Below are 14,828 nucleotides of genomic sequence, written 5' to 3'. Positions count from 1 at the left end.
TGGTGGGATGATCCCAGGTGGAACAATGCAACCAGGCGGTGAGCCAATGAGACTACAGGTAATAACAATAACCATTAATTTAGCTTTTTACCTGACTAATAGATTGAAGCTGCTGTCATTATTTTAGAGTTCGAGAGAATATTTATAATAAATATTAATATTTTATAATAATAAAAAACTAAATTAAACTTAACTAAGTAAGTATATTAAATAACATATAATAAATAAATAACAATTATACAACACAAATAACACGAACAAAGGCAACCACACTCAAGCACACAATGGATAATAATTTTTTTTTTATTTAAACGAATTTTTAAATAAATAAATAGATAAGCTCACTCAATAAATACACAGTCAATCAAACACGCATGCACATAACACAAATAATAAATTAGATACGCAAACTATTTTCAAAATCGATAAATTGAAAAACACTTATACAATTAATTTTTAAATCTATAAATACACATATCGCATGCACTATATATAATATTTTTAATGTAATGTGACTTGTAACTTGTAAACAATGAGGCACTCGTTGCATTGACCTCCAATGCCTATTGGCCCTTACTGTTTAGACTGAACGGATTAGGTTTCAATAACAGACTGGCCTCCCGCGTACCTTTAGACCTATTAAGATCAAAATGTTTACCCCTATTAACATATTAATCGAGAACAATTGATAAAATTAATTAAAAGAGTAGGCGAAATGTCACACACAAAAAAATTTATTTTTTATTAATGTCTCATGTATTCCACACTGAGATCCTCATCCGGAATGCACCAAATGTTTACATTGGGACCTGCTCGTGCTATACTGCAGGTGTCCCGAGTGTATTTTTGGATAATAATTAAAATTATTAGTTTGCAAAGGGGGGCCGAAAATTTGTGAGTCTTTCTGCTCATTAGCATGCATATATTTCCTTTTATTTCTAAAGATAATTCCCTGGAGGGGCAATAATGGTTAGTGAGTTAGTTTCCAATGTAATTTAATTATATGAGATGAATACAAAATATGGGGTCTCATAGGGCTAATGGATATTGCTTATCTGGTGAATGACGTTTTCGCCGCCGCGGTGACGTCTTCGAGCCGCTTCCTTCATCTAGGTGTGCTGTGGGCGAAATGGTGAAAACCATGTATCTTCACCTGGTGTCAGAAGAACGTCTTTCCTCTTCAGTGGCTGGCCAGCGTGTCCTGGACTCAGGCGTGATGGTAGGGGCAGGCCAGGTCCTAGCTTGCGTGGTGCTGAGGCAGGGGCGGCATTGCAGTCACAGCGTCTTCGGGGTCTTTATATAAAACCAAAAATAACCGAAAAATTCGGATTACTTATATCCGACACCCAGGTATGTTCTTTAATTTCGTTAAATTTTTTTTTTTAGGTATGGGAGGTATATACATAAATATATATTTATTATCAATTTCTGACAATGATAATTATTTTCAATTAAAATGACATTGCTAAAATTCACATCAATACATAACAAGTTTTAATTCATATCCCCTCTTTAATTAACTTTAAATTTACCTAAATAAATATATTCTAAAATATCTAACTCCATAGTTTGATTTTTGTTACATTTGACCTTTACTAGGTTCTGTTCTAGCAATATTTCTGTCACTTATAGTACTAATTTTTAGCATCTTTGTTTCTCCCTTGCTATAATATTATGATGAAATTTTCAATTACTCTTAACAAAAGTAATACAAATTAAAATTTATTAGGAATTGTGAATATTTTGTGTTTGTAACCATTAAATTTACCATAGGTTTCTAAAGATATTATGAATGAATATCTGTTTCTTAACTTGACAATGTATATCATACTTATATTTTACTAACGTTCCTTAAACAGACAAATCAATCTATAATCATTTATTAAATAAAATGAAAAAAGAAATGGCTTAAGTATTAAAAAAAAATAATATTTAGAGTGAGTTCTAAAATTTATAATAAGTAAGATTTACTTAGTATAAATTTATAATATTCGGGAATTGAAAAAATGGGGGGAGGGGTTCATAATTGTTTGTTGTTCAGAAAGTAATTTGTACCGATAATCGGGGATTTTAATTATTGTAATATGTCGTCCTAAATTGTATTTTCATTGTAATTAAAGTAGAAGTATTGTGTGGCAATGGATATTTACTAATTAAACTTTTCCCTCCGAAATTCGCATTCATTATTTCCCGCCAGGAAGAGTTCGCCGCCAAGGGCCGTCCTGGAACACGTGAATCGTACCATATCTTATAGAGCTACTTTTATATAACATGATAATGTTTATATATAACATTATAAAATCATTTATATTTTACTAATTAAATGAACACAATAAATGGTCGTGCACAGAAAAGGAGCTGAAGCTGGTGGGAAGCGTGAGCGGTGTTCGTACAGGCGATCCCTAACAAAAATTATTATTTTATAGGTTGACTCTAGTACATTACATTTTTAGTTTCTTTTGATTGATATAAATATTTTATTTTTAATTCTATGAAAAAATAAAACGAAATGAAGTATTTGAATGTATGTAGAGAATATTTCTACATCGATTCTCATCAAAATATTCATTGATAACCAGCGGAAAATTATTTAAGAATTTTAAATATAAATCTCTTGTTTGAACAATTATATATTTATTTTTTAATATGCGTATATAGTTAATATAAAATATTTATTTTTCCAATATCAGTTCTGATAGCACTATCAAGGTCTTGGAAATATTATCAAGAAACAATCATTTATACATTTTTTGTTGATGAATATTGGTACTGTCGTCATTTAACTCTCATCCATGTTGAGAATTTCATTTTTTCTCGTTAGATATTACAGGTGTATATTGTATGCATATCATTATAGATTTGTTGTCATTAATTATTTTATCAAAATTTTCGATGGGACAGCATATTTCAAAATAAATGAAATTCACAAAAATAATAGAACAGAGTTTTAAGACCATGTTTAATCGTCATGGAAGGGCTAGAGGGTACCACACCCACCCAGGATCCCTAAATTTTTTTTTGTAATATTAACACACAAAATATTGGGTTACGAATATTTAAATTTATTGTTCAAAACTGATTGTTTGTTTTAAAATGGATATTTTTTTTTTATATAAAAATTATTATGAAATTCAAGTAGTAGGCTAATTCAAACTACGATTAATAAACATTTCTCAAAATGATTTTCAAGGATAGAGAAAATATCAGATAACAACTCCAGACTCTCTGCAAAGTTAGGAAAACCAGCCACGTTGTTTTAAAATTTCAGACGTAAAATTGTCCGTTAGATAAATTATATAATTTTTTTTAAACTAATAAAGAGTTTAATTGCCCATTGATGTTAAAAATAATATTAAAATTATTAGTTGCCATGATGATAACTTATACGGCTTGATAGTTATCACCATTTGCCGTGGCAATGAAGCTGCTGTCATTATTTTAGTCAGCTTAAAATTTGTTATAATGTGAATAATTTTTTTTATTAGTGCGGATTTTTCTAGTTACAAAATTTATATTCTTAAGTTTCATAACTGTTTAAATACTGTGTAATTGAAAGTCTTTTAAAATAAACATTAATAATCAATTGCAGTCCCTGTTACGTCGAAATAAATAGTTGCTAATCAATAATTAATTTAAGTATTATTTTTAATAATTACTTTATTAACTATTGTTACTTTAGATGTCATGATCATGCTATAATAATCTGCTCCTGAACATTTACTAATGTTATTGTAGATTTCAATAAAAAAAATTGATATTTTAACGATTTATTAATTTTTCTTTTTGGAAACCATTAGAATAAGCTATTTTTGGACTAATACCAAAAACTTGATTTGTCTGTTGGAAAATATTTGCCTAAGGTTATTAGGCCTATTATAACGGTACTTTTCAGGTATGCTGGAGGGTTCATGTCACCTAATATCGATATAATTTATATGTTTAATTTTTAATATTTATTAAAATTAATTGCTGCAATTTAATACAATAATAATTATATTGTTCCAACTCTCACCTGAAAACCTGTCAAAAGTCATGGTTTCATATGTTATGGTGAATACTTTTATAAATTTTTATTCTATATATTTCCTAAATTATATTTATTGATTTTTAAATGAAATTTGTAACATGGTTCATCTTTGAAAACTGGCATGTATCTAAGGCCAAATCGTGATCTAATATGATATTTTATTACATGATATGTTAAGCAATTACCTAAAGTGACTGCATATCTAAGTGCAGTAAGTCTAGTGATGAGAACCAAATTTTTTCTATTTAGATATTAATTAATGCATGTTATGTAATTATTTTATGATAATAAGATTTCTGTTGATTTTAGATTTCTAAAGAGAAACTGAGAATTTTCAATATTTTCTGTCCATTGGTGTTGCGGCCAACACATGCTTCATAATTTATCTGTTATGGTTGTAAGGATTCCGTATTACCATGTTTTGTTTTGGCTACAGAAGTATTAATAATACCTGTTTTACGTAAGCTTAGGCCGGGTCAGTGGTCCCTTATTTCTCTCTCTACTTTCTCAGTAGTTGCCAGCAGGTTGGCCAACCCTGATACTCGTCTTCGGCTCATCCTCCAAGAGAACAAGGCGGCCGGACGTACGTTGATCTACTTCTACCAGAACATCCACTCAGGACAATAACCACAACCGGGGCCCCATCAATCACCGGTGATATAAGACCTTATTTTTTCTCTCTTTCGTTCAATTCATTTAATTTTGTAATAGTTTTAAGATTTATTTTTCTTCTAGTTTGTATATTCTTATATATTTTGTGTTCCTTTTATTATGTTCACTTATTAAAAAATACAAAACTAACAAAATTCGACTATTCTTTTCTTTTCACGGTTGGGCTAGTAAAGGTTCCTTTCGAACCCCTACTCGCCGTAACATTTGGTCAACTCGGGCCGGATATTGTTTTTGAATTTTTAACACATTTAGTCCAAGATAGATGGGATATATTTTTTGATTAATTTTTGCCAAGGTCCTCCGGTAGTCGAATTTTGTTATTATACTTTTTATTTCATCTTTTTTAAAATTATTTTTTATAGAAAAAATATTAACTTGTAAGGTGCTCCATTTCGCCATTAATTAATTTTGTTTTTCTCCCCCTCTTTCTTCACTTATTCTCTTCTCGTTTCCTTTTTATTCATATTATTTATCTCTAAAATAAAAATGGTCATACCAGGGGATATCAAAATTCAATTCGAAAAACTCAAAGAGAAATTAAACTATTATGCTTCCCAGATTGAAACTTTTATTTTTCAAGGGCGAGATATTGCAAAAGACCCTGAAAAATTATTTTTATATAAAGGAATGTACTTAGAACTGAGACTTTATTACACTTCCTTCTGTGAGGCTTACGATTCACTTAAAAAACTTTGCTCTCTCTCAAATGTTTCATAGCTTTTTCCAGGTGAAGAAGATCTTTCCCTCTAGGAATATTATTATGAAGGTCTTGCTACCCATGAACATTATATGAACCCAACTCCCGTGGGTCCTCTTATCTCTTCAGCCTCAAAGGCTCATATCAATTATCTTCAATCATTACCAAAAATGAATTCTTTCCCGCCAATGATAATCAAGGCTCATAGTCCTCATTCTATCAACAAAAAAAATCTCAATAATCATTGTTATAATTTAGGTACAGTAGAAGGACCACTTCAGCCAACCAGTGATTCTGAAGATCTTCCTCAAAACTCTGGAGTCGCAGGCACACCTCCCTGTTCCAATTCTACATGCCACTCTAGTTCCCTGGGTCATTGTAGTAAATTTATAAATTCCTCAATAGCACAATACAAAAAACATTCTGTCCTTCCAGCTGCACCAGAGCCACTTATTTCCAGAGACATTTACCCGGAAAAAGTCTTTTCTCAGAGTGTATGAAAACTGAAGATTACCTCAGATGGGTCCCCAGTAAACCAGCACAATTCCACTTGGCCTTTAGAGCTTCATACTTCTCCAAGCAGTCCTCTTGATCCTACTGGGCTCCAAGAGCCTGATTCCCTGAGGTCAGATCGTCCAGCTACATCTGAGCCTAATAAATCTAACGACATTTCGTTAGAAAATATTTTCGTCCAAGACGAAACTCCAGGAACAAAACACCTAGCAGCGTCAGATCCTAGTTTTTCTCGCGACATTTCGTTGGCGAATAATTTTCTTCCATTTCACTCACCATTGCGGTGCACCTCCAAGAGGTCCCCAATCTGTGGTCAACCTGAATCTACCCGCCTGCCTCAGCCTGAAATCCTAAAATCTAATCAGTATACTCCGTTAGACGCTGATAAAACCAATGACATTTTGTTGGATGTTACCTTTATACAAAATCACTCTCAGCCCTTGCCCTCTTCTGTGAGGTCTCCAGGCCGTTCTCTTGGTCCCTCCGAGCTCCATGAGCTTGATCCCTTGAGATCAGACCGTCCAGCCAACACATGCTTAATAATTTATCTGTTATGGTTGTAAGAATTGCGTATTACCATGTTTTGTTTTGGCTACAGAAGTATTAGTAATACCAGTTTTACGTAAGCTTAGGCCGGGTCAGTGGCCCCTTATCTCTCTACCTGGTATGTTGCCAGCAGGTTGGCCAACCCTGTTAGTTTCCACGGCGGGCGGTTCATCTTTTCCAAGAAGACATCTCTCCACGAGACACCCCACCACCCATTACCATTACCCATTTTCATTACCTTACATGGCTGGGCTAGTAAAGGTTCATTTTGAACCCCTACCCACCGTAACAATTGGCACAGTTAAACCCCAGAACTATAAATCAATATTTTACAAAAACAAATTTGAACCAATGTATAATTATTATATTATATATATATTTTTTGATAATATAAAACGAATAATCATGAAATATGTGATAATTTTCATATCAATATAGATTGATATTATTAAAAATCAGCAAAACTTATTTTTTCACCTGTTTGCATTTGAACAATTAGAGAAAAAGTAATTGTTGTACTTATCATTTTATTATTTTCTTACAGATGCAGGGCGTCGGTGGGCAGTATGCTACCAGTAGTTACGCCCAAATAGGGCCCCCTACTGACATGCCGATGAACAGAATGGGACAAATGGGAATGTCGATGATCCAGTCTGGGGCCATGTATGGTGGGATGATCCCAGGTGGAACAATGCAACCAGGCGGTGAGCCAATGAGACTACAGGTAATAACAATAACCATTAATTTAGCTTTTTACCTGACTAATAGATTGTTAATTATTTCTTCCATTATATATTGTAATAATTTTAAAAAATATTAAAAATAAAATAAAAAAGAATCTTTACTCGTTTTATAATTTTTTCAAATATAAAAGATAATTGGGTTCTAATTTAAGAACTTTTAATATAAAATAGATAATATAATTTTATTATACAAAAAGAGAGACTCTTAATCTCAGGGCGTGTGGTTGCTAGACAATCAGAATACAGATACAATAATTTCTCTTAATTTAAATTAAAATCTATTTTACACATGTATCTATTATTATGCATACAAAACTAACCAAGCTCTACGATCTTCTTGATTCCTGGTGTTTTCTTTGTTCTTCTATTGTTCTGGCGTCCAAAATGGCTTCTTCTTCTTGCTGGACAGAAATTGATGAAGCTTCATCCTCTCCCTCTGGAGCCCCAGACATGAGTGAGCACTTCTCAAAATGGAAACCTGCCTTGAGGTTACATGTAAACATCATTGTCCCCCAACAGTTAGGGATTTTTCCAAATGATTTATTTTCTGAATACTATTCATTTGCACTATTCCTTGATTTCTATTTTTCCTTTAATTTACTGTATTTTCAATTATGATGGGAAGAGTTAAAATAGTTTTTATGATATTTGAATCTGCTCAATGTGGCCTTGATTTAACATACCGCCATCTTGGTTTTTTGTATCACGAAGTTATTATAAACAATGAAACTTGGTTAGCTTGTTTTTTGGATAAACAAAACAAATGAATATTAAAATGATACATAAAATAAAACATATTAAAAAACCTTTATACATCAAAATATATTATTTACTCAAAAAGAGCATATTACAATATATATATTTATTTCCTCATTGCTTTTTATTTCCTTTTGAGGAGGTGTCTATATATTACATAATTTACGAACTATTTTATTTTCCTATTGCTGTTGTACATTGTCAGCTACTTTTTTAAAATCAAACGTTCACTTTTCCTCTTTCTATTTCTGCCGCAAATCTGTAAGGTTTAATTTTTGTTTATGAATTTTAAATATATATCTTTTATTAAGAGAGGCATTAAGAAACAATGATACATTTCTTAGCCCAGAAGGGATATCTTCATTCGCCTTATCTTATCATAACTTATTTTTTGACAAATCAGAGATTGATATAGGAAAATACCTTTGCGAGATTTAAATACACAGTATAATAAGCTTGCATTTCAAGGTTCCTCGGTATATCTATTTAAGAATCGATAATATTCATATTCATTGTTTAGGAATATGACTTGAGTTTGACAAGGTTCTAATAATTCTGAGAAACATAGATTTAAGTTATGATTTCCTATTAAAAGTTGTCTCTAGATAGAACTATGTCACACTACATAATGTAGTTCCTTAATTTTTAACTCATGGCACTGTAATTTAATCGAAAGATGAATTGCTTTATAGATTTTGAGCGAGGATTTCTATTAATGCATCAGATTGCTGAGACATCTTTCATGTCAATTTTAAATTGATATTAATCTGTATTCTACTTACTACAGTATGATTGTTTAGATATGTAAAAGCTAATGATAATGAATATTTGTTTAATTTCAGAGGATGATGAGCTAAGAATGTTATTTTTAAAGGAAGATGGTATAATCTTACCCCCATTCAGACTGGAACATGGTCTAGGAGTCAACAATCGCATATTTGAGCTGGACCAAACTCTTATGCAGAGATAAACTGTCTGTTTATTTAATCTATTCTAAAAAATTAATTGCTTTTATAAGCTCTTGGACTATGAAATATACTGTGATTGTTTCTGCAGGCCAACTTAGAACTGCAATTCAATTCATTGCATTACAAAGATTGTCCAATGAACACTAACTGGCCAGCAAGCGTGCATGTTATGGTAAACAGAAAAGCTCTCAAAATTGATAGAGGAAAGAACAATACATCTCACAAGCCTCTATACCTTAAACATGTTGTCATGCAGGAAGAAATACACTTGAAATCAAATTATCTGCCTGTTGTTGCGTAAATACAAGTTATGAATATTAAATATACAATAAGATTTAATATAATTGAGTTTTTTAGTTCCTAGAGATTATAAGTGTTTAATAATTAAACATATGTTTTTCTTTATTACAGTCACATATTTTTGTGTTGCAACTAGTGCATAGGAGCGAAGTTTTGTGCAGAAACCTTCTTTCATCCGATCAATGTATTACTAAAATTAGTAGGAATTTCAGTAACAGCTCATCCAATTCCTAGATCTGTTTGGAAAAAGATGGAGTTGAACAGACGGCAGTTAAGGTAAATTGTTTTTCATAAGCTTCACCAATTGTTGTATTGCCATTATGAATTACATCAGGCAATCAGTATTAAGTAAATCGAGGTATCAGTTCTAATATTGTTTCCTTTATCTGTATAGGTATCCTTAAAGTATCCAATAATGTCAAAAATAATCGCATGGCCCGCGAGAGACCAGCAATGCAAACACTTTCAGTGTTTTGACCTGGAGTCTTACATGCAGTTAAATTGTGAAAGAGGAGCTGGAGGTGTCCTATTTGCAAGTAAGTTCTATCTAAATTAATCTATCTAAGTAATCTCTATACTGTAATCAGATATCAGAGGATAACAGTGACTTAATATTAAAAAAGTATATAACATATTTAAAACAAACCTCAAGCTTAAAATATATTTTTTACATTTCTTTCCATTGGCTCAAAAAAAAAATTAATAAAATCTTTGACTCTATTTTTATATCTATTTATCAAGTATAAACTCTATTGAACATTAATCAACAATTTAATTACTTTATTATTATTACTTTAGATTATTTATCGAGATCACAAGAACCCATATGTTCTGAGCGAAAATTAAATATGCTGTATTAATATTATTACAGTTTTAAGTCATCTTTCTAGCTTATGGTTTTACAGCTGTAGACCTCCCTCATCTTTCAGCTAAAGAAACTCCTTATGATTAAAAAAAAAAATTAATATTGTTATTATTCTTGATAAATTAGTTAAATTGATATCTAAATCATTAAATAAATTCAAGGAAATGGAACTCATTAGCTGCATTAGGAAGCTACTTTAAACAGATAATCTCTAGCTAAATTTTTTAGTTAATTAGAATGTATGTGTTTAAGTAAAGTCCCCCCTCACTTCTGAACAGAAATTCATGATGCCATCTACTGGCAAAGATAAGTGGTAAGAGGCCTGGGCAGCCATCTAGGCCCCAAAAACAAAGGGGTTAGAACCAATTGAGAAGCCATCTTGATCTGTACAGGGGAAGAAAGAGACAGAACTCTTCAAGAAGGTCTCTTCTTATAAGTCATAAGAGAGTAAAACCTAACACGCAGGCGAGAGAGGTGACGGCGGCAGAAGGATGAGGAGAAAGACCCAAGAGAGAACCCTTCTTCCATCTTCAGATTCACACCAGAACCAACCTTCAAGCCCCAAGAATATTAAACAAGTAAAATGTAATACTTTAATCAATTAATGTAATGAAACCAAAACTATCACTAACGAACTAACCATATTGTAACCATTTTTTTCAAACCGTCCAGCAAATTGTTTCAGAAAATTTATAAAGAGAGAATGGAGGTATTTCATTTAAAAGCCTATGATATCAATGTATTATAAACTCAGTCCACTCCATCATTACCAGTAATTCTTTATTTAAACCAGCTTACCAGCATAAAAATTAGTTTGTGTAATATCCCCCAACTTTTACTCTGGGGAATACCTAAATTAAACAGTATGTATTTAAACAGTTCTTTAATATTTTTGGTTTGATTTCTCCACCTCCAAACCATCTTTTTCTAAATTGCCTAGATTAAGTAACCCAACCATAATCTACATTAAAAATTAGGGAGTGGTTAAAATCTTTAATTTAAATACCTTATTGCCCATTCTAAAGTATTGCAAATAAGTATGGTTTTCAAAGTTCACTGTTATAATATAAAAAATATTTCAGTAAACCTGCCCAACTGGAAGTACTTGAGGTTGACCAGTACATGTGGGGCATCCTCAATACGCTCTACACTTCAGAAGTGGAAGAAATATTGCTAGATTCTGCTGCCAACTGGAAGCCCTTCAGAGGATCGCAAGGCCATGAGGAGGTAACAATCAATTATTTATATACATTTTTTGGTTACTTAGAAGTATTTTGAATTAAAAATCAAACTGATCGGACAGTACCCTTAGTCTGTAGCCTGAACTGGAATGGGAATCGACACAATTATATATAGAGTAATATTATAACTTACACTAAAACAAATTTTTGGTTGTTTTAACTTTTACATTCTTTTTTGAGCTGCCCCATCTCTCAATTTCTGAAACTTGAATATTTTTGACTTGTTTCTGCGCTTTGATGGTTAAAATGTTAAGACAGCATTAGGTCCTGGCATGGCATCCCATCATTTCCACTATCTGACTTTTTGCTATCTTTATCATCTTCAATTTCCTCTTTAGTTAAGTTCAATAATATTTTGCCTTCACTTAAAATATTTCTTATTTGTTTGCCTCCAAAGGAAACCGATCTGCAATATCACATTATTGGCAAGCAGATAGCTTATTGAAAAAATTCTTCAACTGGCTGACTAAAAAACTTTATTTGTGAATAAAGACTCAAGTTTATAAATTCTGGTTTGATTTTTCAACTCTAAAAAATCATTCAAACTATTTCCAATATTGTAAACATTAATTAATAGAAGTATTCATATTTTTTAAAAGAAAGTCATGCCTTCTGAAAGTGTTCAAAATTTTACCTAGAGAAAAGAGGTTGATCCAGATAAATTGATCCATTTGTGAACCTTTATTTACAAATAATTACTTTATCATGAAAATATAGAATCAATAGTCCATAAAAATTCATGTCGTGAAAGAATCTTTTTCAGGGAGAAGAATGGGATAAAAAAGTATTTTTAATGCATTATTAGTTTTGGTACAAGGTATGCATGTTTCTTAAGTATTTTTAAAGCTGGTTCTGAAACAAAACATATTCCTATTATTTTACAATAGTACTTTGGCATTAATTGACAGTGATCAGTAAAACAAGCAAATCTATTTACATTTTCTATGAACTTAATAATTAAACAAAAAACCAATACCTTGAAAATTTGATAGCTCAAAGATAAATCAACCTAACTTAAATTTCAGCTAATGAAGCATTCACTGCATTTTAGAAAATTAAATTAAAACTCTTTACTTATTTCGGAATGAAATGAAAGCATCACAAATCATATGTATTATTCATATTCTTATAATTTCTATCATCATCGAGCGTTTCATATTTAATTTTAATCAATTTTGTTTTAAATAATCATTGCTTCCTACTTGATTATTTATTTTTTATTTTTAATTCCAGGTCCTACCTGATCGAACAGGAGTAGTGGACCTCATGGAATTGCTGCCCGACCTGGACCCACCAGACCTGACGCCTTCAAGCAGTGCTGCCTCCAGCAAAAGCAACATTGAGGACATACTTGCTCTCTTCAATGAGAATTTTACAAGCTATGAGTTATCTCATACATAATAATTATGGAATGTTATGGAAATTTAAGTTCCTATACTTACGATTTATTTCCCACTTTCTTATTATTTTATTTTAATAGTGTACATAAATATACTAACTATACTTTTATATGTATTTTATTATTTTTTCATTCCTCTTACTTAATTTTAATAATGCCAGGTGGGTAATCACCGGGTCCGGCAAAAAGAACGCAGGTATAGGAGGAAGTGGCAAAAGGGAACTAGCCTAAAATAAGATTCACAATACCCATTAGGAAAGATGAAAGCATATCTTAAATGACATATTTACAATCCTAAAGAGCTTCCAGGGCACTACCTGTGATACTGAGGCCGGTGTGAGAGGCCACCTGTAAGAACTAACTTTTTTTATTGAAAAAACTACATAACTGCTGTCTGACCTCGACCCACCAGACTTAGCAACGCCTCCAAGCAGTGTTGCCTCCAGCAACAGCAACAATGAAACTGAAATTACCATTGAGGACATACTTGCTCTCTTCGAGTGAAGAAATCTTCAGTCACATTTCCATAATCCATTATTCCAATCAATTATGCTTTTGTTGTTTTATCATCCCTTTCCCCTTCTTCACTTATAAACTTATAAAAAATGTCACTTGAAAAATAGTGTTTAGCCTGTTATTTTTATAAAATATCTAAAAACAAGCAGAAAAGTTTTAAAGAGTGGAGTCCCAATAAAATGAGCTTTGGTAGTCTCAAACCAAAATCTTTTTATGTTTTTATAATAATTGTATTTCTGAACTAAATTAGTTTTGTCCAGGAATATTTTTAAATACTCCCATACATGTACAACACTCTTTCTGTTTGCCTTCTAATTTAGAATACACCACTGACTGACTTTAGAAAAAAAAAACTGTAACCACCCATTCGATGTAATTTAAGGTTCATCATGAATGTCTTCACTTCAAATTATTGGGATTCAAGTGGTAACATGTAATTAAACAGCCCAAATAAACCATTAATTATTACATTCTGTCAAGGAATTACAAAAAAAATAACCAGATATTAACATAAAAAGTAATTATTTAAATAAATACATGGTATATAATTAGTAAATCATTAATTAAGACATTAAGAGGGTGTGTTAAAATGGAACTTAAAACAATTGCTAATTTACTTTGAGTTTTATCAAAAACAGCAAAGTAAATTGGCTAGAATGAATTTGAGCCCAAAAAAAATATAAAGCCATCTAATTTCACAAATTAATAGTTTTGAAATAAGTTCACACAGGACCATCTTTTTTTTATTTGTTCAAGTTTCCTAGATTCGAGAGGGAGCAGTTTTAAATTCTACTAAATTAATATTTCTTTATGTAATTATTTCATTTCTCAGAAATTTAGAAGTATTGTTTGCAGGAAAGTTCATTGGAAAAAAAAGGAAGTGATTTAATCTAATTGTACCAATAATAAGATTTATAATGAAAAGTATTTTCTGTAATACCTATTACTTAGCATACTTGACCGATGAACTTCAATAAATCAAACTACCCCTTATTGAATGACTACTTTGTAAATGTCCCCTAATATTTCAATTTGTTTTTAGTTCTATTAGTATCCAAAAGTGTTCTAGATTTCAGGATTATTTACATGATGTTTGAGACATGAAGAATACCAGTCAAAGATACATCCGTCAATTACGTATTTTCTGCAACTTGGACACCATAAATCGTTTTTTCTGGCAACATTAGGATATGATTTAATAAGGATAATTTTTAGAACTCGGAAGGGGGGAGGGTGGTAACAGAACTGCCCATTATGCACCTAAATATTTTACATCTAAGTTGCATTTTTAATGGACTTGAAAATTCGCAATCAAATATTTTTTGGAAATTATTCCCCTTACAGTTGGGAGTTCTGATGCCCGCTCCCCAGTTCTTAAAATTATCCCTATTAAATATTCCCTAATGTTTCCAGGAAAAAAGAATGTAATATATTTGGTCTCTGAAAACCTTTTCTAGGTCTTAAGCTGTGCTTGCCAAACTATTTTACATTTTTTATTAAATGTAAATAGTTGTTTAGTGAAATGAGAATTTTACAAGCTATGAGTTATCTCATACATAATAATTATGAGGTGTATGTTGTCATC

At 31.3% G+C, this 14,828-nt stretch overlaps 1 long non-coding RNA gene across 3 annotated transcripts; it reads left to right on the top strand.

Annotated features, from left to right (window-relative positions):
• Positions 1–757: 757 nt before the first annotated feature.
• LOC106691860 (uncharacterized) lies at positions 758–12,778 on the top strand. 3 transcript variants are annotated; one of them, XR_010843091.1, is made up of 9 exons: positions 758–1,350; positions 7,000–7,179; positions 8,797–8,927; positions 9,011–9,219; positions 9,334–9,498; positions 9,617–9,758; positions 10,480–10,672; positions 11,170–11,314; positions 12,562–12,778. It is a non-coding gene; the product is annotated as an uncharacterized lncRNA (long non-coding RNA). The 3 variants fall into 3 exon arrangements; XR_001344868.2 differs by lacking the exon at positions 758–1,350 and having other exon boundaries at positions 5,438–7,179; XR_001344869.2 differs by lacking the exons at positions 758–1,350; positions 10,480–10,672 and having other exon boundaries at positions 5,438–7,179.
• The last annotated feature ends 2,050 nt before the right edge of the window (positions 12,779–14,828 follow it).

Source organism: Halyomorpha halys, unplaced genomic scaffold (genome assembly GCF_000696795.3).
Source record: "Halyomorpha halys isolate HHAL.00 unplaced genomic scaffold, Hhal_1.1 Scaffold3847.1, whole genome shotgun sequence".
NCBI classification, from domain to species: Eukaryota; Metazoa; Arthropoda; class Insecta; order Hemiptera; family Pentatomidae; genus Halyomorpha; species Halyomorpha halys.
The sequence above is the reverse complement of the archived record's forward strand: the minus strand, read 5'-3'. Positions and strand labels throughout refer to the sequence as shown.